General features: G+C 45.1%; 1 protein-coding gene across 3 annotated transcripts in view; it reads right to left on the bottom strand.

Moving 5' to 3' along the window:
* Positions 1 to 21,629, bottom strand: part of LOC126483808 (V-type proton ATPase 116 kDa subunit a 1) — a 617,022-nt gene that overhangs the window by 345,100 nt on the left and 250,293 nt on the right. The gene's annotated exons all lie outside the window — the stretch shown is intronic.

Here is a 21,629-nt window from a genome sequence, read left to right as displayed (position 1 = left end):
AAATATCAATGTAGATCTAATCCCAAACTTTTTCGCACTTCTGTGCTAATTTTGCTTCAGGATGTTGAGATAACGCTCCTTGTTTAACGTGGTGTCTTCGCAAGTTCTCACTCGTACACCAAATGACGGAAAACAGCCCCATGCCAAAACATTCCCGTCGCCATATTTTATAGTGGGTTGCAAATGTTCAGCCTGCAGATCGACATTTGGTTTTCGCCACTCCATAGATCTCCCATGTCCTGAGAAAAGTCGTTGAATCTAATTTCATCAACAAACACGTATCGATCATTCTGACCCTTTGTATACGTGGTCTGTTCCGAAGTGTTGCAGTTTCCCTTCGTTCATCTTTTTCCTTGCCACTCTTCCATTGCACCCTACTTATCTGATAAGCGTCTGGGCGGTTGATTCACATATTTGCTTACCACGTTCCTGCAGGAGATGGCTTGCAGTTTTAGAAACACTTAATCGAGGATTACTCTCAGTTTTTTCTGATTGATCGCCTTTTGTTATATTTAGCTTCCTGAGCAGCCCTTTTTGAGACATAAATGCTATGCGATACTGTTTTGCATATCGTCACGTACCATCAAAAACTGCACTTCTGAGAATACTCAGAAAACTACCAAGTGTTCTACGACAGTTTCTCAGCACGGAGAATGGTAACAAGTTGTCGATATTCGAACATCGTGTTAATCTCCTTGCGTCCCATTGCTGCTTTGTAGACCACACGGCAGTACAGAATAATGACAAGTGAGCGATCAGGGAGAAGCAGTCATCCTGACACTTGCAACACGCATTCATACAAGAGAACTTGTAATGTTCTTAACTGGTCAAATATTAAAGTTGGTGGTGCTTGGTTGTGCGGCCGTGGTCCAAGAAACTTTTCGGTTCCTGACTTTTTGTACAGAGCTGCGCTGGACATTTCGGAGATGCTCATGGCGACGCTGAGTCTTGTAGACCGACAGAGTCGGACGTCGGAGAGCGACTTAAAAACTGTGTAATATGGGCATGGTCTAGTTTACACGTGACCAGCAGATGGTTCAAATGGCTCTAAGCACTATGGGACTTAACATCTGAGGTCATCAGTCCCGTACACTTAGATCTACTTAAACCTAACTAACCTAACGACATCACACATATCCATGCCCGAGGCAGGATTCGAACCTGCGACCGTAGCAGCAGCGCGGTTCCGGACTGAAGCGCTTAGAACCTTTCGGCCACAGCCGATCAGCAGAGATAATCCGTGTCAGAGATAAAACTTGATATTGATTGTCGTTGTCAGGGATGAAAACTTATTCATCGATTCTGCAGAGCCAAGCCGCGCGGGCTAGCCACGTGGTCTATGGCGCCTTGCCACGGTTCGCGCGGCAATTAACAGTTTATGAAACCTCTTGTTGCACTTTCACCGCTACAAATTGACTGATAAATATTACATTGATGTCAGGCCGGATTGCAACCGAACATCAGAGTCATCCACGATGTCGATCAGCTAACGCTAATATTGCTGCCCTGTCATCATTTGACAGAATCTCTCTTTACCCGCCTTCATTCCTCGAATATTTCAATAATTATCGTGTGTGACATTCTGTCGACCGCGCTGTGACTTCTGGCCCTATACAACTTAAATGCATTGTGCCATTCATTTAAGTTGCACAAACTGAGTATCTCAGGGTTTTACGCAATGTCAATGACTCTTATTTACTTAGCTAAGAAATCTCCCCACGTTTTCTTAATTTCTACTTGCAGTTCGATCAAACTGACAGTGATTCTTAAATCACTCAATAAAGGCGAATGTTCTAGTCGAGATTGTACACGAATTAGGTTCCTTCAAGAGTATGCTGATATAAGAGCTCCATATTTAGCAGTTACATCCAACCACACTCTCGTGAAGAGATCCGTACTTACGGACTGTAAAGCTGCACAGGTAACACCAATATAGAAGAAAGAAAACAACTAATTCGGTGACTTACATATTCATGCCACTGACTCCATGTGCAGTACGATTTTGGGACATATATTGCGTACGAACATTCTGAATTACTTTAAAAAACGATTAACTGACATGTAGTCCGTAAGTATTCAGAAAATATAACTTTTGTGTAAGACAGCTGGCTCTTTATTCTCACGAGGTAATGACTGCTATTGACAGGGGATCTCATGTTGGTTCCGTATTTCTATATTTTCACAAAGCTTTTGACATTATTCATCACAAGTGACTTCTAATCATATCGCATGCCTGTGAAGTATCGTCTCAGTTGTGCGAATGGGTTTGTGGGTTCCTTTCTTAGTAATTGACGGAAAGCCATCGTACAGGGTGTCTCAAACCTTTTGGGTCAAATTTAAACAGGTGATAGAGTTCACAAGTGATTATATTGAGATACGGACCAATGGTGGGAAATGCTTAGTCACTGTGTCATGGGCGTACACAGTGTACAACGCGTAACAGCAACGAAGCTCATGGTAATTGTTCAAAGTGACGACCGCCAGTTTCAACGCATGCTTGGGAACGGCGCATGAAGTTCTGCTCACTCTTCCAAAGATCCCTGGCGTCTGTTGTACCAGGACACAGCCAGCTTGGGCCCTAGCAAGCAGTTCTTCATCCGTTTCTACGAAGGTTTCATACACCTACGAGCTGACGTAACGCCAGCGAAAAAAGTCCGGAGATGTGAGATCAGCCGATTACGCTGACCATGACACGGGACTTCCCCTTCCAATCCAATGACGAGAGTACCTGTTGTTGAGGTGCTCGTGAACATTAACATCGAAGTGGGCTGGTGCACGGTCGCGTTGAAATTCTTTCGCAGACAACATGTGGTACAGTTTCCAAGAACTGTGGCAGCACACCTCACAGGAACACGAGGTAAGGTGGACCTGTGAAATGGCGAGGCAGCAAATAAGGTCCCCCTCCCCAGCTAACAGAAAATCGTTGCTGGTGGCCACCGATGTTTCCGTCGCTGGTGGCCACCGATGTTTCCGTCGTGGCCATTGTCCTCACTGCAGACATGGCTGTTGAAAACACCATCACGGGTGAATAAGGCCTCATTCCAGAACAATACAAACTGTACGGAGTTCAGCACTACAGCACTGCAGTGGAAAAACCCCTGACAAAAGTGAACGCGGGGCTAAAATCCGTTGGTCACAATGCTTGCACACATTCTTTATGACAGGGGTGTAATTGTGGTGTCACCGCCAGACACCACACTTGCTAGGTGGTAGCCTTTAAATCGGCCGCGGTCCGTTAGTATACGTCGGACCTGCGTGTCGCCACTGTCAGTGATTGCAGACCGAGCGCCGCCACACGGCAGGTCTAGAGAGACGTCCTAGCACTCGCCCCAGTTGTACAGCCGACTTTGCTAGCGATGGTTCACTGACAAATTACGCTCTCATTTGCCGAGACGATAGTTAGCATAGCCTTCAGCTACGTCATTTGCTACGACCTAGCAAGGCGCCATTATCATTTGCTATTTATCTTGTGATGCATGTACCGTCAGACCGATGTTCACCAATCTACATCTACATCTACATCTACATCTATACTCCGCGAGCCACCTTACGGTGTGTGGCGGAGGGTACTTATTGTACCACTATCTGATCCCCCCTTCCCTGTTCCATTCACGAATTGTGCGTGGGAAGAACGACTGCTTGTAAGTCTCCGTATTTGCTCTAATTTCTCGGATCTTTTCGTTGTGATCATTACGCAAGATATATGTGGGCGGTAGTAATATGTTGCCCATCTCTTCCCGGAATGTGCTCTCTCGTAATTTCGATAATAAACCTCTCCGTACTGCGTAACGCCTTTCTTGAAGTGTCCGCCACTGGAGCTTGTTCAGCATCTCCGTAACGCTCTCGCTCTGACTAAATGTCCCCATGACGAATCGCGCTGCTTTTCGCTGGATCATGTCTATCTCTTCTATTAATCCAACCTGGTAAGGGTCCCATACTGATGAGCAATACTCAAGAATCGGACGAACAAGCGTTTTGTAAGCTACTTCTTTCGTCGATGAGTCACATTTTCTTAGAATTCTTCCTATGAATCTCAACCTGGCGCCTGCTTTTCCCACTATTTGTTTTATGTGATCATTCCACTTCAGATCGCTCCGGATAGTAACTCCTAAGTATTTTACGGTCGTTACCGCTTCCAATGATTTACCACCTATGGCATAATCGTACTGGAATGGATTTCTGCCCCTATGTATGCGCATTATATTACATTTATCTACGTTTAGGGAAAGCTGCCAGCTGTCGCACCATGCATTAATCCTCTGCAGGTCCTCCTGGAGTACGTACGAGTCTTCTGATGTTGCTACTTTCTTGTAGACAACCGTGTCATCTGCAAATAGCCTCACGGAGCTACCGATGTTGTCAACTAAGTCATTTATGTATATTGTAAACAATAAAGGTCCTATCACGCTTCCCTGCGGTACTCCCGAAATTACCTCTACATCTGCAGATTTTGAACCGTTAAGAATGACATGTTGTGTTCTTTCTTCTAGGAAATCCTGAATCCAATCACAAACCTGGTCCGATATTCCGTAAGCTCGTATTTTTTTCACTAAACGTAAGTGCGGAACCGTATCAAATGCCTTCCTGAAGTCCAGGAATACGGCATCAATCTGCTCGCCAGTGTCTACGGCACTGTGAATTTCTTGGGCAAATAGGGCGAGCTGAGTTTCACATGATCTCTGTTTGCGGAATCCATGTTGGTTATGATGAAGGAGATTTGTATTATCTAAGAACGTCATAATACGAGAACACAAAACATGTTCCATTATTCTACAACAGATTGACGTAAGCGAAATAGGCCTATAATTATTCGCATCTGATTTATGACCCTTCTTGAAAATGGGAACGACCTGCGCTTTCTTCCAGTCGCAAGGTACTTTACGTTCTTCCAGCGATCTACGATAAATTGCTGATAGAAAGGGGGCAAGTTCTTTAGCATAATCACTGTAGAATCTTAAGGGTATCTCGTCTGGTCCGGATGCTTTTCCGCTACTAAGTGATAGCAGTTGTTTTTCAATTCCGATATCGTTTATTTCAATATTTTCCATTTTGGCGTCCGTGCGACGGCTGAAGTCAGGGACCGTGTTACGATTTTCCGCAGTGAAACAGTTTCGGAACACTGAATTCAGTATTTCTGCCTTTTTTCGGTCGTCCTCTGTTTCGGTTCCATCGTGGTCAACGAGTGACTGAATAGGGGATTTAGATCCGCTTACCGATTTTACATATGACCAAAACTTTTTAGGGTTCTTGTTTAGATTGTTTGCCAATGTTTTATGTTCGAATTCGTTGAATGCTTCTCTCATTGCTCTCTTTACGCTCTTTTTCGCTTCGTTCAGCTTTTCCTTATCAGCTATGATTCGACTACTCTTAAACCTATGATGAAGCTTTCTTTGTTTCCGTAGTACCTTTCGTACATGATTGTTATACCACGTCACCCCTCGCTTTGGACCTTAGTCGGTACGAACTTATCTAAGGCGTACTGGACGATGTTTCTGAATTTTTTCCATTTTTGTTCCACATCCTCTTCCTCAGAAATGAACGTTTGATGGTGGTCACTCAGATATTCTGCGATTTGTGCCCTATCACTCTTGTTAAGCAAATATATTTTCCTTCCTTTCTTGGCATTTCTTATTACACTTGTAGTCATTGATGCAACCACTGACTTATGATCACTGATACCCTCTTCTACATTCACGGAGTCGAAAAGTTCCGGTCTATTTGTTGCTATGAGGTCTAAAACGTTAGCTTCACGAGTTGGTTCTCTAACTATCTGCTCGAAGTAATTCTCGGACAAGGCAGTCAGGATAATGTCACAAGAGTCTCTGTCCCTGGCTCCAGTTCTGATTGTGTGACTATCCCATTCTATACCTGGTAGATTGAAGTCTCCCCCTATTACAATAGTATGATCACGAAACTTCTTCACGACGTTCTGCAGGTTCTCTCTGAGGCGCTCAACTACTACGGTTGCTGATGCAGGTGGTCTATAGAAGCACCCGACTATCATATCTGTCCCACCTTTGATACTTAACTTAACCCAGATTATTTCACATTCGCATTCGCTAATAACTTCACTGGATATTATTGAATTCTTTACTGCTATAAATACTCCTCCACCATTGGCGTTTATCCTATCCTTGCGGTATATATTCCATTCTGTGTCTAGGATTTCGTTACTGTTCACTTCCGGTTTTAACCAACTTTCCGTTCCTAATACTATATGCGCACTATTTCCTTCAATAAGAGATACTAATTCAGGAACCTTGCCCTGGATACTCCTGCAGTTTACCAATATTACGTTAACTTTTCCTGTTTTTGGTATCTGAGGACGGACATTCTTTATCAACGATGATAATGTCCTCTCTGGTAAGCCGTCAGGTATTTTATCGTTTCGCCCAAGGGGGGGGGGTCCCTCTAACCTAAAAAACCCCCGTGTGCACGCCACACGTACTCTGCTACCCTAGTAGCTGCTTCCGGTGTGTAGTGCACGCCTGACCTGTCTAGGGGGGCCCTACAGTTCTCCACCCAATAACGGAGGTCGATGAATTTGCAACCATTATAGTCGCAGAGTCGTCTGAGCCTCTGGTTTTGACCCTCCACACGGCTCCAAACCAGAGGACCGCGATCGACTCTGGGCACTATGCTGCAGATATTAAGCTCAGCTTGCACTCCGCGTGCGATGCTGGTTGTCTTCACCAAATCAGCCAGCCGCCGGAAGGAACCAAGGATGGCCTCAGAACCCAAGCGGCAGGCGTCATTCGTTCCGACATGTGCTACTATCTGCAGCCGGTCACACCCAGTGCGTTCAATAGCTGCCGGAAGGGCCTCCTCCACATTACGGACGAGACCCCCCGGCAAGCACACCGAGTGCACACTGGCATTCTTCCCCGACCTACCCGCTATTTTCCTGAGGGGCTCCATAACCCGCCTAACGTTGGAGCTCCCTATAACTAATAGGCCCGCCCTCTGTGACTGTCGGGACCTTGCCGGAGAATCGGCCACTGGCCCAACAGGCGAGGCACCCTGTGGTGGCTCGGAAACGATGTCATCACCACTAGGAAGCACCCCGTACCTGTTGGAAAGGGGTAAGGCAGCTGCCACGCGGCCAGATCCCACCTTCGCCTTTCGGCCAGGCACGCGCGAGCCCACCACTGTCCGCCATTCACCCTGAAGTGATGGCTGACCGGTAAGATGCTCACTGCCGGAAGACGCAGCGACATCAGGGGTTCCATGTGATTCCAAGGCCACCGAAGTAGGCATAGGTCTCACCACAGTTGCCCCAACGCCACTACGAGCCGACGCCTGCGCCTCGAGCTCGATGAGCCTAACAGACAAAGCCTCCACCTGCCCCCGAAGAGTGGCCAATTCTCCTTGCGTCCGCTCACAACAACCACAGTCCCTACACATGACTATGTTTACCCTACTCTATACGGTGACAAATTCCCAAGATAATCTTCTGATGAGCTACTCTGATAATCAAGAAACACTCACTGAAATACGAGACGCGAAAACTACGCTAGGTTTTCCCAGAAAAACTATTTAAAAGCTAAGCGCAGCAAATAAGTACAAAAACGCTTTATACAAACAGTACTCGCTGCTGCTGGTGCTGTCGCTCTGGCTGTCACAAGACAACTGCTGATTCAAGTGACTAGTGGCTAACGGTCGCGAAACAAACAAAAGACGGTTTTAGGGCGCTTTCTGTTCTAAACGATCAAGAAAACACTAAGAAATCTAACACGAAAACTACGTAAAGTTTTATCAAGAACTGTTAGTTACTATGCAATTATGGATTAAAGTTAAGTATTCCAACAGATACGTACTATTTTTGTTAGTCTCATATCCCTGACCTGTTCCAGACCTCACGCCAGCCTACGTGAGCTTAAACGCGTGCCTTTCGGCTATCTCCTTAGTGACTTGGCTGTCTTGCCAAGTCACAACAGTAATACCTGTTCCCCCAGTGTTCCCCACACAGCATCCTTCGACGTGTGCGTTTCACGGGCAAGCTGACGGGTGCTTATTGCCGAGTGATCAGCCATGCGATCCAACGCCATCTCCTCAAAGTAGAGTCTGCTATTCGGACAAGTCTTCGGCGGAAACCTTGACCGCTTCTCTGAAGCGTGAACGACCCCGTCTCTCGTTAAGATGATACCCACGAAGATAAACCTCTTCCAATTAGGACGAAACCTGTTGGGAAAGAATTGTTGAAGAGCATTACATCCTGCCGCATCGTACATGTAATGCATGTCAGCCAACTCTCGTTACGAGTAACGTTCGATTTTTAACCACGGATCATATATTGTATGCAGTAACAAACCTCACCATGGGCACGTCGAAAGCTATTTGTTGCAAAGGATAACTGACAGCAGGGATAGAGCTGTGCGAGCAGCACAGGTCAATGCGCCGGTGTGATGTATGCGGTCGCCACATGACACGTACGCCATGAGCTAAGCTTTGTCTGTCTGGTGATCGCCGGCCGGTGTAGCCGTGCGGTTCTAGGCGCTTCAGTTTGGAACCGCGTGACCGCTACGGTCGCAGGTTCGAATCCTGCCTCGGGCATGGATGTGTGTGATGTCCTTAGGTTAGTTAGGTTTAGGTAGTTCTAAGTCCTAGGGGACTGATGACCACAGATGTTAAGTCCCATAGTGCTCATAGCCATTTGAACCATTTTTTTGTCTGGTGATCAGGGATGTGCGCTGTTTATCACTCTGTCTGTTCCAGTGTACAACAGGCACCCCGGGTCTTTGCGAAAGTGCGGCAGAACTGCATGTGCCGTTGCAATAGATGCATCAAAACTGGTGGTCGTCGCTCTGGACATTATTACTATAAGCTATATCCGTGTTGTTCCCTATGAACAGTATATGTCCGTAACACAATAAATATGCATTTCCGACCATTTGATCTCTATCTCCATATAATCGGTTGTGGACCAACTATCATCCGTTTCAATTAGGCCAAAAAGGTTTGAGACGCCCTGTATGAACGATTTTGGAGACTATCTGACAAGACTGTTTGCACATAACGCTATCGGTTACGGTCTATTAAAGTCATCAGAAGATCGAACAATTTCATAATGATTTAGACAAGATATCTGTATGCTGCGAAAAGTGAAAACTGAATCTAAATAATATACTGAAAGTACTAAAAGGAATCCGTTAAATTCCGGTTACACGATAAATCACACAACTCTTAAAGCTGTCAACTCGACTACATACCTAAGGATTACAGTAACGAGAAATGTAAATTAGAATTACGAGGGTGAGTCAAATGAAAACCTTCAATTTGTAATAACAAATAGAAATTTCGCGCCGTTATCTTGTAAGTTGGTAAGCGTGCTACAAACACCATGCAGAATGGCCTGTAGGCGGCAGCATAGTGCAGATGCACACATACCGTCGCAGTATCAGTATAAAGATAGCCGCCCCACTTGCGACTTGCACCAGGGGAGAACAGCGTTCTGTTATTTGGTTTTTGCGTAGTGAAGGTGTGAAACCTACTGAAATTCATCGACGAATGAAGGTTCAGTACGGTGATGCGTATTTGTCACAGCAGCAAGTCTACGAATGGAGTAGGAAGTTCGCAAATGGTGTGACTTCAGTGGAAGATGCTCCTCGTCCCGGTCAGGCACAACGAGTTGTCACTCCACAGAACATTGCAACAGTTTAAGCCATAGTGAAGGAAAACTGCCGACTGATACTGAATGACATTGCAGAATGTTTACAGATTAGTCATGGGTCAGCACACCACATAGTGCATGATGTGCTCCAGTTCCACAAAGTGTCTGCAAGATGGGTGCCACAGCAGCTGACTCCTGAAATGAGAGAATGACGCGTTTATGATTATGAACTTCTTCGGCGCTTTGAACGAGAAGGTGATGGCTTCCTTGCAAGTACCGTTACTGGGGACGAAACACTGGTTCACCTCCATCAACCAGAAACGAAGAGAGCGAGCAAGGACTGGCGCCATTTCTCATCACCAAAACCAAAGTAAGTTTCGAACAGAAACTTATGCTGACTCTCTTTTGGGACAAAAAAGGCGTCATTTTGGAGCATTACATGCCTAGAGGGACCACTGTCACCAGTGCATCATACACAGATCTCCTTAAAAATCACCTGCGGCCTGAAATCAAATCAAAGCGACGTGGATTGCTGTCAGCAGATGTCCTTTTGCAACATGACAATGCAAGGCCCCACACTGCCAGTACAACACTTGCAACAGTCACAGACCTGCATTTTGAGGTGTCTTCCTCATCCACCATACTCACCAGACCTTTCCCCCGAGTGATTTCCAAATGTTTGGACCACTCAAAGACGCAATGGGAGGAAAGAAGTTCCGTTCTGATGAAGAGGTACGCCACGCGGTGCATGAGTGGTTGCGCGGACAACCAAAAGATATTTCTTCTAAAGGAATTTATGCACTTTGTAAGCGCTGGAGGACTTGCATTGAGCGTGCGGGAGATTATGTTGAAAACTGATACAGCTTTGTACCACTTTTGCACAATAATTAATATTTAAGTAAATATTTAAGGATTTCATTTGACTCAGCATCGTATCACACAGAAAATGTTGTGTGGAAGGCGAACATAAGATTCTATTGCCAGAACAGAATGCTACCGGTATACCAAAACAGCTGCCTACAGTATGGTGTCCGTCTTCTTCTGGAGTATTACTGCGCGGTATGGGATCTTTACCAGACAGGAATGACGCAGCACATCGAAAACGTTCAAATAAGAGCAGCTGAAAATGGGGAGAGAATGCTTCCGATATGATTCGCGAGATAGGGCGGCAATCATTGAAACACAGGTCTTTCTCGTTGCAGCGAGAAACTTCGAACACCAACTTCCTCCTCCGGTTGGGAAGATGTTTTATGGTCTCTCACCAGCAAAGGGGGAAATGATCAACACAATGAAGTAAGAGAGATCAGAGCTCTGACGGAAAGATTTACGAGTTCGTTTTTCCTACGTGCCATTAGAGATTGGAAAAGTAGAGAAATGATCTGAAAGTTGTTCGATGACACCTCTGCCAATCACTTGGTGGTGAATTGCAGAGTAGTCTTATTGTAATAGATGCAGATTATAAATAAAATGGAAGCAGTCTTGATCGCATAAATTTAAATGTGGTGACCGGTTTCGATCTCATTATAAGATCATCTTCAAACCATAAGACTGCCAACTGCAGTACACCACCAGCCATAAGCAAGAGGGTTGCCATGCACCACCGCCTCCGGCAGACATCAATGGTCTGAAGACGATCTTATAGTAAGATCGAAACCGGTCACAACATTAAAAGAAATTTATGCGATGAAGACTGCTTCCAGTTTATTAATAATAATTATAGATCGATGTTTCCTATAAAAAGAACTATGTTCTTTAAAAATTTAGATGCATATTAAGCTAGAGGCCAATATTAACTACGCCTGCAAGTAGGAGAGGAAGCTGATGCCTAGTTCACGATCTGGACGGGAAGCAACGCCCAGTTAAGAAAGAGCAGACGGCGCTAGGAAAGGCTAGTACAGAACGCACCCACCCACCTCCTACCTGCGCGCTCCGGATTTAACTGTAGCCAGGTTGCAGCACGGCCCGTTTTACCAGACCAAACAAACGCGCGCTTGTTTACCTGTAAGCAACTGACAAGAGCCAAGCGACCTCGTGAGCACGCCAGATTAGGCTCCCACGGAAGCCGAAGTTCCGGGCGAAATCCGTGCCACCACGCGGCGAAGCTGTTCTATCTCGACTCGTGGCGTTCTCGTCATTCGCTAAAACTGATTAATACTGACAGTAAGAGGAGTTGTAACTGTAATGAAATCTTATACTCTCAGCTCAATAGCCTGTTGAACGCGAAAGGAAATAAAGATTTGAAATTAGCGTAAGAACCCTGAAATTTGTGGTCAAACCACTAGTTGTTACAGGAACCTGAATCGAATGAATCACTGGGGGAGAGCAATTTTAAGAAACAGATATATGTACTTCGTTCTCAGTTCCTTAATTCAAATGGTTCAAATGGCTCTGAGCACTATGGGACTTAACTGCTGAGGTCATCAGTCCCCTAGAACTTAGAACTGCTTAAACCTAACCAACCTAAGGACATCACACACATCCATGCCCGAGGTAGGATTCGAACCTGCACCGTAGCGGTCACGCGGCTCCCGACTGTCCTTGACTTCAGAAACGCATTTGAAATAGTTCCTCACTGTCGATTAATGAACAAAATACAAGCTTACGGAGTATCTGACCAGATTTGTGACTAGATTCAGGACTTCCTTGCAGATAGAAAACACGTAGCTCTTAAAAACAAAATCGACAGAACTTAGAGAGGCGTTCAGTAATTAATGCAACATCATCTTTAGTCGGGCAGTTCCGGTTGAAAAAATGCGGAATTTGTTATGGGACATAAAGGAATATTCCCGCTTCAACATCCATAGTTTCATGATAGTTGATGGCTTTAACATAGGCTTCAAATGGCGACTGTAACGGCATTCCAATGAGAGAACTGTCGCTCGATTTCTTTTGGCGGAAAACCAGAGCATCGCAGATACTCAAAAGCGCTAGTGGGAACTAGCTAGTGGGAACTAGCAATGAACAAAATCACGGTGAGTCGTTGGGTGAGGCGTCTGTCATCATCGCACCATGGTCGCGCAAACATGTCCGATCTCCCAAGTACCGGTCGGCCCCACAACAGCTGAGATGGATGGTTGGTTGGTTTGTTTGTTTTGGGAAGGAGACCAGCGAGGTCATCGGTCTCATCGGATTATGGAAGGATGGGGAAGGAAGTAGGCCGTGCCCTTTCAGAGGAACCATCCCGACATTTGCCTGGAGTGATTGAGGGAAATCACGGAAAACCTAAATCAGGATGGCCGGACGCGGGATTGAACCGCCGCCCTCCTGAAAACAGCTGAGACACCTGCAATGTTGGAACGTGCGGATACTCTCACTCGAGGTGATCGATGGACCACACTCGAACATTTCGCTGCTCACCTCGACATCTGTGTTGGTAGTGCTGACACACTCGTCCGCCAGTTGATATACTCAAAGGTGTCCCTCCGCTGGGATCCTCGTCGCCTAACAGAAGACCATAAGGAGCAACGAAGGACCATCTGCGTGGAACTGCTTGCGCGTTACGAGACTGATCGTGACAGGCGATGAAACATGGGTTCATCGCTTCTGTTTGATGTTCTTCCTCATGGGGCAACGATCAACTCTGTAGTTTATTGTGCTACCCACAGGAAATTGAAGGAACGACTTCAGCGTGTACGTGGACACAGAAATGCAAACGAATTTCTCCTTTTCCATGACAACGCAAGGACTCACAGAAGTCTGCGCACCCGAGAGGGACCCACAGAACGTCATGGGACTGTTGTTCCTCATCCACCACCCTACAACCCGGACCTCGTATATTCTGAATTCCACCTGTTTGGCCCAATGAAAGGTGGACTCCGAGTAAATCATTACGTAGATGATGGGGAGGTTACTGATCGAGCAACACGTTGGCTCCGATGTCGACCCGTAGAGTGATATTCTGTTGTATTGAACTGGTGACCTAGAATCGTGACACCCCCCCGTGGCCCTCAGTGGTTCACAACCCCACAACAGGTTACAGCAGTCGACACACCACACCGCCGCCCCACATCGAACCCAGGGTTATTGCGCGGTTCGGCCCCCAATGAACGTCTCACACCAGACGAGTGTAACCCCAATGTTTGTGTGGTGCACGCGTGCGTGGACATAGTGTTTACGCAGCAATCGCCGACATAGTGTAACTGAGGCGGAGTAAGGGAAACCAGCCCGCATTCGCTAAGGCAGATGGAAAACCGCCTTAAAAACCATCCACAGGCTGGCCTGCACACCGGACCTCGACACTAATCCGCTGGGAGGATTCGTCCCAGAGACCGGCAAGCCTTCCCGCTCGGGAAGCAGTGCGTTAGAATGCACGGCTAACCGGGCGGGCAGCAGAGTGGTACCATGCGGGCACACATGTGGCGTTAGGCCGCCGCATTGAAAAAATAGGGTTTTGTAGCCAAAAGATTGGGGAATAATATAGTTCATTGGAATCCTGAATAAAACCAACCTGCTTTCAGAAAACAACAAACGTCCCTCATAATTTGAGGAAAACCGTGAGCAGGCGGGCTCGTGGTTCGCATACTGGGGAAGACTACAGGATGTACCAAGAATGGTTCAAATGGCTCTAAGCACTATGTGACTTAACATCTGAGGTCATCAGTCCCCTAGACTTAGACTAGAACTACTTAAACCTAACTAACCTAATGACATCACACACATCCAAGCCCGAGGCAGGATTCAAACCTGCGACCGTAGCAGCAGTGCGGTTCCGGACTGAAGCGCCTAGAACCGCTCGGCAACAACGGTCGGCGCGGCATGTACCAAATTTTCAAATGTGTGTGAATTCGTAAGGGACCAGACTGCTAAGGTAATCGGTCCCTAAACTTACACATTACTTTAAACTAACTTAAAGTAACTTGCGTTAATCGAACCTCTGGCAGGAGGGGCCGCGCAATCCGTGACATGGCGCCTCAAACCGCACGGCCACTCCGCGCGGCCGGCATGTACCGATCGGAACTATGTTGTTATGGCTCTCTGGTAAATTCACCCACTCTGTCTCCTTTCCTATTCATAATCAACTACTAAATAATGCCAAAAGCTAACTCCAAGGTAAGATTTACTGATATCATGCCCAGACGGCAATGTCACATTTCCCATCACTTTAGCACAACAAAACGAACTACAAATGACGCGTTTTCGAAACATCTGTAATGTGGTTTATTATATTTTCGTGATACACAGGTATAAATACGAAAACCACCAAATAAGCCAAGTGAGTTTCGCAGCATGCTTCGTGCTTTTGTATTTTCATTTCTGACCGTCTTTTCGTGTGTGCTCAATCCGAGCTCCAAACAGCTCGTCAATATGAATCAAATCGCAAAGTGGAAGTTCGAACGGTTTCCTTGTGAGTAGAAAAATCATCCTTCTCATACCTTCTACCTTTATTTCGTTTATTCATTTTCTTGTATCGATCCCCAACATAACCGTGACCGAATTGTTATGTTTCAGTGTTATATATTTGTATTTCCAAGGGCTTCTTTTTTCCAGGTTTCTTTCGGAAATCGGCTCTGAAAACCTGGAAAGAGCGCATTCGTTGGTTCTCTGTGTAAAATTAGAAACAAAAGAAAGACGTCTTACGCCACACTAGACTGACGTCAGAAGTAAGTCTTTCCGGCTAGCCGTTACCGACGAAATGGTGTTTATGCTCCACGAATGCGCATCAGACGATCTTTAAATGCCAGGTGTCGCAATCTAGTACCGACAGACAGAATTGTGCGACTTCAAACGAACGGCCACACGAAGTTGTTTGGGATTCAGCAGCTCTTTGACACACACACACACACACACACACACACACACACACACACACACACACACAGAGAGAGAGAGAGAGAGAGAGAGAGAGAGAGAGAGAGAGAGAGAGAGAGAGAGAGATATTTATCAACAGAAAGGATAATTTGCTAGATACAGTTGCCACAGGCAGACACGAAAAGACAGTTACGACAAAGCATTGTAAGTTTGATGACAGAGTAGTCGCCCTTAGCGACCCTTGTCAGCTTTATGAGCATCATGGCTAGCAGGCAACAAAATCTTTCTTGATGACGTCACCTTCAGAAACACCATATACATCCAGTGTTTTAGGTCAAAAACACCAGCCGAGTTCTGAATATTTACATGAAAATGTGTCAATTAACTGTTCTCACATACAAACTTCAAGGTACAACTATTTCCTAGCTGTCACACAGTGTTCTCCGTTTTCGGTGTACAACAGCCAGTAACTGAAACAGCCCTTGCCTCCACGTCGCCGGGGTTCGAGCACGACCGTGGCGCACCCAGCAGCACTGCTGCAGTTACGTTGATTAAATAATACAGCTAAAATAGACCGGAATATTTTTGTTTTACGATTTGCAGAGATAAACATTTAGCAGAACTTTCGTTCTTTATATCCCCTCAAAACCAAACAATATAGTCATTCAGTTTTATAAGTTAGAAAAAAAAACAGAAAATCTACTTTCCGAGCTTGAGTTTTCGCAAAATGCTTGACAATGGTGTTCATTTCAGTTCAGTTTAAGGGATGGCTGAATTAAACTTGTGAGTCATAAACGTTTGGGAGCCTGTCGCACGAAACGTATCTATTACCCATGTTTAAATGTAAAATAAAATTAGTAATATGACAGCATCGATTACAAGTTAGTAGCTAGTAGTCGTTCAAAATGGCTCTGAGCACTATGGGACTTAACATCTGTGGTCATCAGTCCCCTAGAACTTAGAACTACTTAAACCTAACTAACCTAAGGACATCACACACATCCATGCCCGAGGCGGGATTCGAACCGGCGACCGTAGCAGTCCTGCGGTTCCGGACTGAGCGCCTAGAACCGCTAGACCACCGCGGCCGGCTAGTAGTCGATTTTTTTATTATTATTCCAATGTACACTTCGACGTCAGAGCACCATCAGAGCTTCCTGTTGTCATGTAAGAACATTCATTACGATGTCAAATAACCAGAAACGCACATATGTAGGTGTTCTTAACTGCAATTTCCAAATCTTTGGTCGGACTACTAAAGAGAATATTTTGTAGACCTTTTTAAATGTTTGTTTGCTGATTTCTTTGGCGTAAAACATCCCAAGGAAAGAATTCCGACATGTTCAACACACACAGTTTTGACAGATGACGCTACTGGTTTCGCAAAAATCACAAAAACGTGGAGGAAAGGAAACCATGAGTAAATGATTGAAAATTGAAATATATTCAGTACGGCCGCTTTTTTGCGGCCCTCCATAGTCCTTTCCAAAATGTTGTCACAGTACAACGCCTGAAAGCGTCGCCCTGAATTTCCAGCAGGAATCTTTCACGGAAATCCTCTTACAAGACTATGAACGGAAACGGAAGTGACTTTTAGAAGGCGAGTGGCCTTTGGCACACGCACGTCATATGAGAACCAATTTTTTTCTGTTTGTCCGAGTGAATTAAAAAATTAAAAGTAGTAGAAGTCGTGCTGATAGGGCAGGACAATTCCTGATTATGGGCAATGTAGAGAGGATATAAAATGCAGACTGGTAATTGCAATAAAAGCACTTGTAAAATAAATTGGTAACATCCATTACTAATTCACGTGTTAGGACGTCTTTTCTGAATGTGTTTCTAAGGAATATAGCGTTCTGTGGAAGTGAAATGTGAACTAAAGCAATTCAGACAGGAAGAAAATAAAAGATTTTTGAAATGTGGTACTATAAAAGAACACTGAAGATTAGATGGGTAGAACCAGTATCAAACGAGGTACTGAATCGAAGTGAGAGAAAAAGAAATTTATGACACGATTTGACTAAAAGATGCGAGCAGTCGAGCATCCTGAGGCATCAAAAAATAGTTTGGTAATGGAGGGAAGTTTTTTTTTTTTTCTTCTTGTGGATCCACAACTCTGCGTGGGTCTCTGTCTTCTTAAGAATTTCCTTCCATTCTGCCCCCTCGGGTACTACCTTCTTCATCTGATTCCTAGGACTGTTTTCTTCCCCGTCGTCCAGCCGTCGCTTGCGTGATCTTCCTTTTAATCTCCTTCCTTTCGGTTTCCACTAGAAGACCTTATTTGTAGTTCCTGTGTCCTCCATCCTTAGGACCTGTCCCAGCCAGGCCATTCTTTTACTTTTAATTAGCTTTACAGAATCAGCTCCTTGTATGAGATGATCCAACTCATAATAGTTTCTTGCTCTTTAGGTACCATGATTATTTCGGATCCCTCCATAAATTTTCGCAGTGTTCTTTCGTTCAAATACTGTGAGTTGTTCATCACTGCTGATTAGTGTCCACGATTCAAACCCATATGTAACTGCTGTCCTAATCGTAATCTCCTATATAGCCATTTTGAGCTCTCGGTGTATCAAGTTAGATGTCACTAGCTTTTTAAACGAATAATAACACTTATTACCAATCAAAATGCGGGATTTTATTTCAGTGGATATGGAATTTACTTTCTTAATGTTAGTCCCTAGGTATTCAAAATCTTCTACATGCTGAAAATTAAAATTTGCTGCTGACAAGTTATCCAGGTAACTGTTGTTCCATGTTCTATCGAGCGTGATGCATTTAGTTTTGGATTCGTTAATTTCCAGTCCCCTATTCCGTGCGGCTTTTTTCAGTTCTACCACTGCTCTCTCCAATAAAATACTTCGTTTTTTAATAATTGCAATGTCATAAGCATATGCAACCAACTATGCCATTTTTATATCTGTGTGTCCAGAAATATGGAGTTTTCGTATTTTTGCTTCGAAGGTCAAATTGAAAAGCGCTGTGCAAAGAGCATCACCTTGTCTAACTCTTTTATTGATACTGAAACGGTCGGTTGATTCCCCATCCACTCTCACCACTGCCTTGGAACCTGCCAAGTTTGCTTTAATAATCTAAATATATTTGATTGGTGTGCCAAGCAGTTTTATATCTTCTAACATCTCTTTCCTATGTAGGCTATCGAAAGCCTGCTGGAAGTCTGTGGTAGATATTGTTGAGTTCTGTGTTATATGGAGGAAGTGCAGGGGGTAAAGATTATACAGGGTGAGCAAGGCTTGCAACGAATGTAGATTGTAGTAGTTTTGCAGATTTGGAGAGGCTTTCACAACAAAGACAAGTGCGAACAGGTCAACTTCTCCATTCTTCGGACTGAAGACCTCAATAACATCACTAAATGAACTGCGAAGTTTAGACATTGTCGTTGCCTGCGCGGATAATGTCAGAGAGGGAACGTGAAACCAGAAAACAGTGAGATTAAGAGAAAAACAGAATGAGTCATCAGAATGAGAAAGGTTCCCTGTAATAAAATTTGCGTAGCGGTAGTGCCACGCACGTAGCGGTACGCGGAGAAGCATGCAATTTTCACACGAAAGCAATGTTACAAGGCGCAAGCTGCTGCGGACGAAGACACATAAAAGTTGCACAATGGCTTCAAAGCGATGTCATTTCGAGCAAACGGATTGACTCACTTGTAAACATGATTGCGTGTCTCGTCACTGGGTTATGTGGGCAACGGGGCCTCTCTCTACCTAGGACTAGCATCGACCGTTCGACAGGCTCTTGAATTCAGGACGGAATGATGCAACGTCTGCTGCCCTATATTCTCAACAGCGGTTCTGCTGGAAACGGCGGACTGGGAAGTCGAATGTGCGGACTCTAAAAGCGCTTTCACAACTCCACCGCTCATCGAGAATCAATGACGTACACATACTGGGTAAGCTTCTCAAAGGCGGCGCTGTACCCTCAACTACGGGAAGTGGTGAGGCTTTGTACTTGGGTTGGAACTTAGATTATTGTTGTTGTTGTTGTTTTGGTCATCAGTCCTGAGACTGGTTTGATGCAGCTCTCCATGCTACTCTATCCTGTGCAAGCTTCTTCATCTCCCTGTACCTACTGCAACCTACATCCTTCTGAATCTGCTTAGTGTATTCATCTCTTGGTCTTCCTCTACGATTTTTACCCTCCACGCTGCCCTCCAATGCTAAATTTGTGATCCCTTGATGCCTCAGAACATGTCCTACCAACCGATCCCTTCTTCTTGTCAAGTTGTGCCACAAACTCCTCTTCTCCCCAGTTCTATTCAATACCTCGACATTAGTTATATGATCTACCCATCTAATTTTCAGCATTCTTGTGTAGCACCACATTTCGAAAGCTTATATTCTCTTCCTGTCCAAACTATTTATTCACAACAGATACAACAGAGGAACATGTTTGCACCTGTTACTGTCCTTCAAAGTAGTCACCAGCGATGTGTTGAACCCGTTGCCAGCGACGTGGTAGGCGTAGAATACCGCTAACAGAGCCTGTTGTGTTTATGGTGCGAATGGAAGTTCTGATGCGAATGCCACGAAGTGGTTCCTTCATCTTCGGAATCAAATTAAAGTGACAAGGACTTAAGTCCGGGGAGTATGGTGGATGGTACAGTACTTCCCAGTCCCATCTACCGAATAGAGCAGCCACAGCTTTATGCGCCCGCATATTGTCGTGCAAAATGATGGGTGGGTTGCGCAGGAAGTGTCGCCGTTTCTTTCGCAAAGCTGCTCTCATGTGATGCTCCAAAAACGAACAGTAATACTGTCAGTGACGGTCTGCCGTGAAGGAACGTAATACGTTAGGATAACACCACATTCGTACACGAGAATCACCATAACTTTCACCATACTGGGGCTCTGACGCATATTCGACTTTCGCGGCGACCCATAATGACGTCATTAGTTGGATTGACGTTTCAGTTTTGGCTTCGTGACATTCGCTTCCGAACTGTTCCAGAAATTCGACCGCTCCATTCGCACCATCAACACAGCAGGCTCTGCTAACGGTATGCTACGCCTTCCACATCGCTGGCAATGGGTTGTAAACAACGTTGGTAACTGAAGGACAATAACAGGTGTGAAGCCGGCCGATGTGGCCGAGCGGGTCTCGGCGCTTCAGTCTGGAACCGCGCGACCGCTACGGTCGCAGGGTCGAATCCTGTCTCGGGCTTGGATGTGTGTGATGTCCTTAGGTTAGTTTGGTTTAAGTAGTTCTAAGTTCTAGGGGACTGATGACCTTAGATGTTAAGTCCCATAGTGCTCAGAACCATTTTTGAAGTAACAGGTGTAAACATGTAACTCTTTTGTATCGGTTGTGAATAAATAGTTGCCACTATTAAAGTTCCAACCCTCGTAGTTAACGGTGACGCAGCTGATCTCTACTATACATACGCGAGCTTCTGCGACGCCCTGCGAGATTTAGCAGTAGAAGTGAAAACCATGTGGACTAGAGTCCGATTAATATTACTTGATAGTTTACGTCTGTCACTTGCCGCTACTGTTTTGCCACATCGGCTGCCGGCTACCGTTCGGTTATAGGCTACATACGAACACGGAGGGTCACTTCACAAATGATGTTATGTGTAAGCGGAGCGATGCTGGAAGCGGCTGCATCAAGGTGTAGCGGACCAAACTGCAGCAGACGACGCGTTTTAAAGGCCTGAAATTAAACTCATGTTCTAAGCTAACCACAACCTCGTGATGCACAATGTACCCGAGAAAACGGTGGTCGGCAGTCTCGCGGCAGAACTGTAACCGCGATCGCTTTGTTCACATCCATTAAAGCTAACCTCTACGAGCAAACGCAAGATAAAAAATAATCAGGTTCAGCACTAAAAACAAACTGTGATTTCTCGCTGTCATAGTTTATTTTAAACTATTCTCACAGTGTCTACACGAGCTGTTGTGTTACCAACCATTGAACAGACCTCTTCGGCACTCGGTTACAGATTTATAGGCGACACAGGCAAATTCCAAACGAAAAAAGAACTTAGGAAGGAGGATGATCAAAAAGGACGCAACAAAGTATTAGAAATAAAAAGAATTACATTTAAAACAACTGAATAAAAATTATAATAAAACTCTTTCGGCTGGATTTAGAAACAAAAAAATTTTCGCTACATATAACGCGATTCGAACCTACTCGTCACGTTCATACGGTAATCATTGCGCTACGCTGCAACAGTTACTGCAAAAGTTGTACTGACTGTTGTGACTAACTCACAACGACGAATTGCGCCCTCAAATTGCACCCTTCA

The sequence above is a fragment of the Schistocerca serialis genome, chromosome 6, assembly GCF_023864345.2.
Source record: "Schistocerca serialis cubense isolate TAMUIC-IGC-003099 chromosome 6, iqSchSeri2.2, whole genome shotgun sequence".
Lineage (NCBI taxonomy): Eukaryota > Metazoa > Arthropoda > Insecta > Orthoptera > Acrididae > Schistocerca > Schistocerca serialis.
This window is presented reverse-complemented; position numbering and strand designations above follow the sequence as displayed.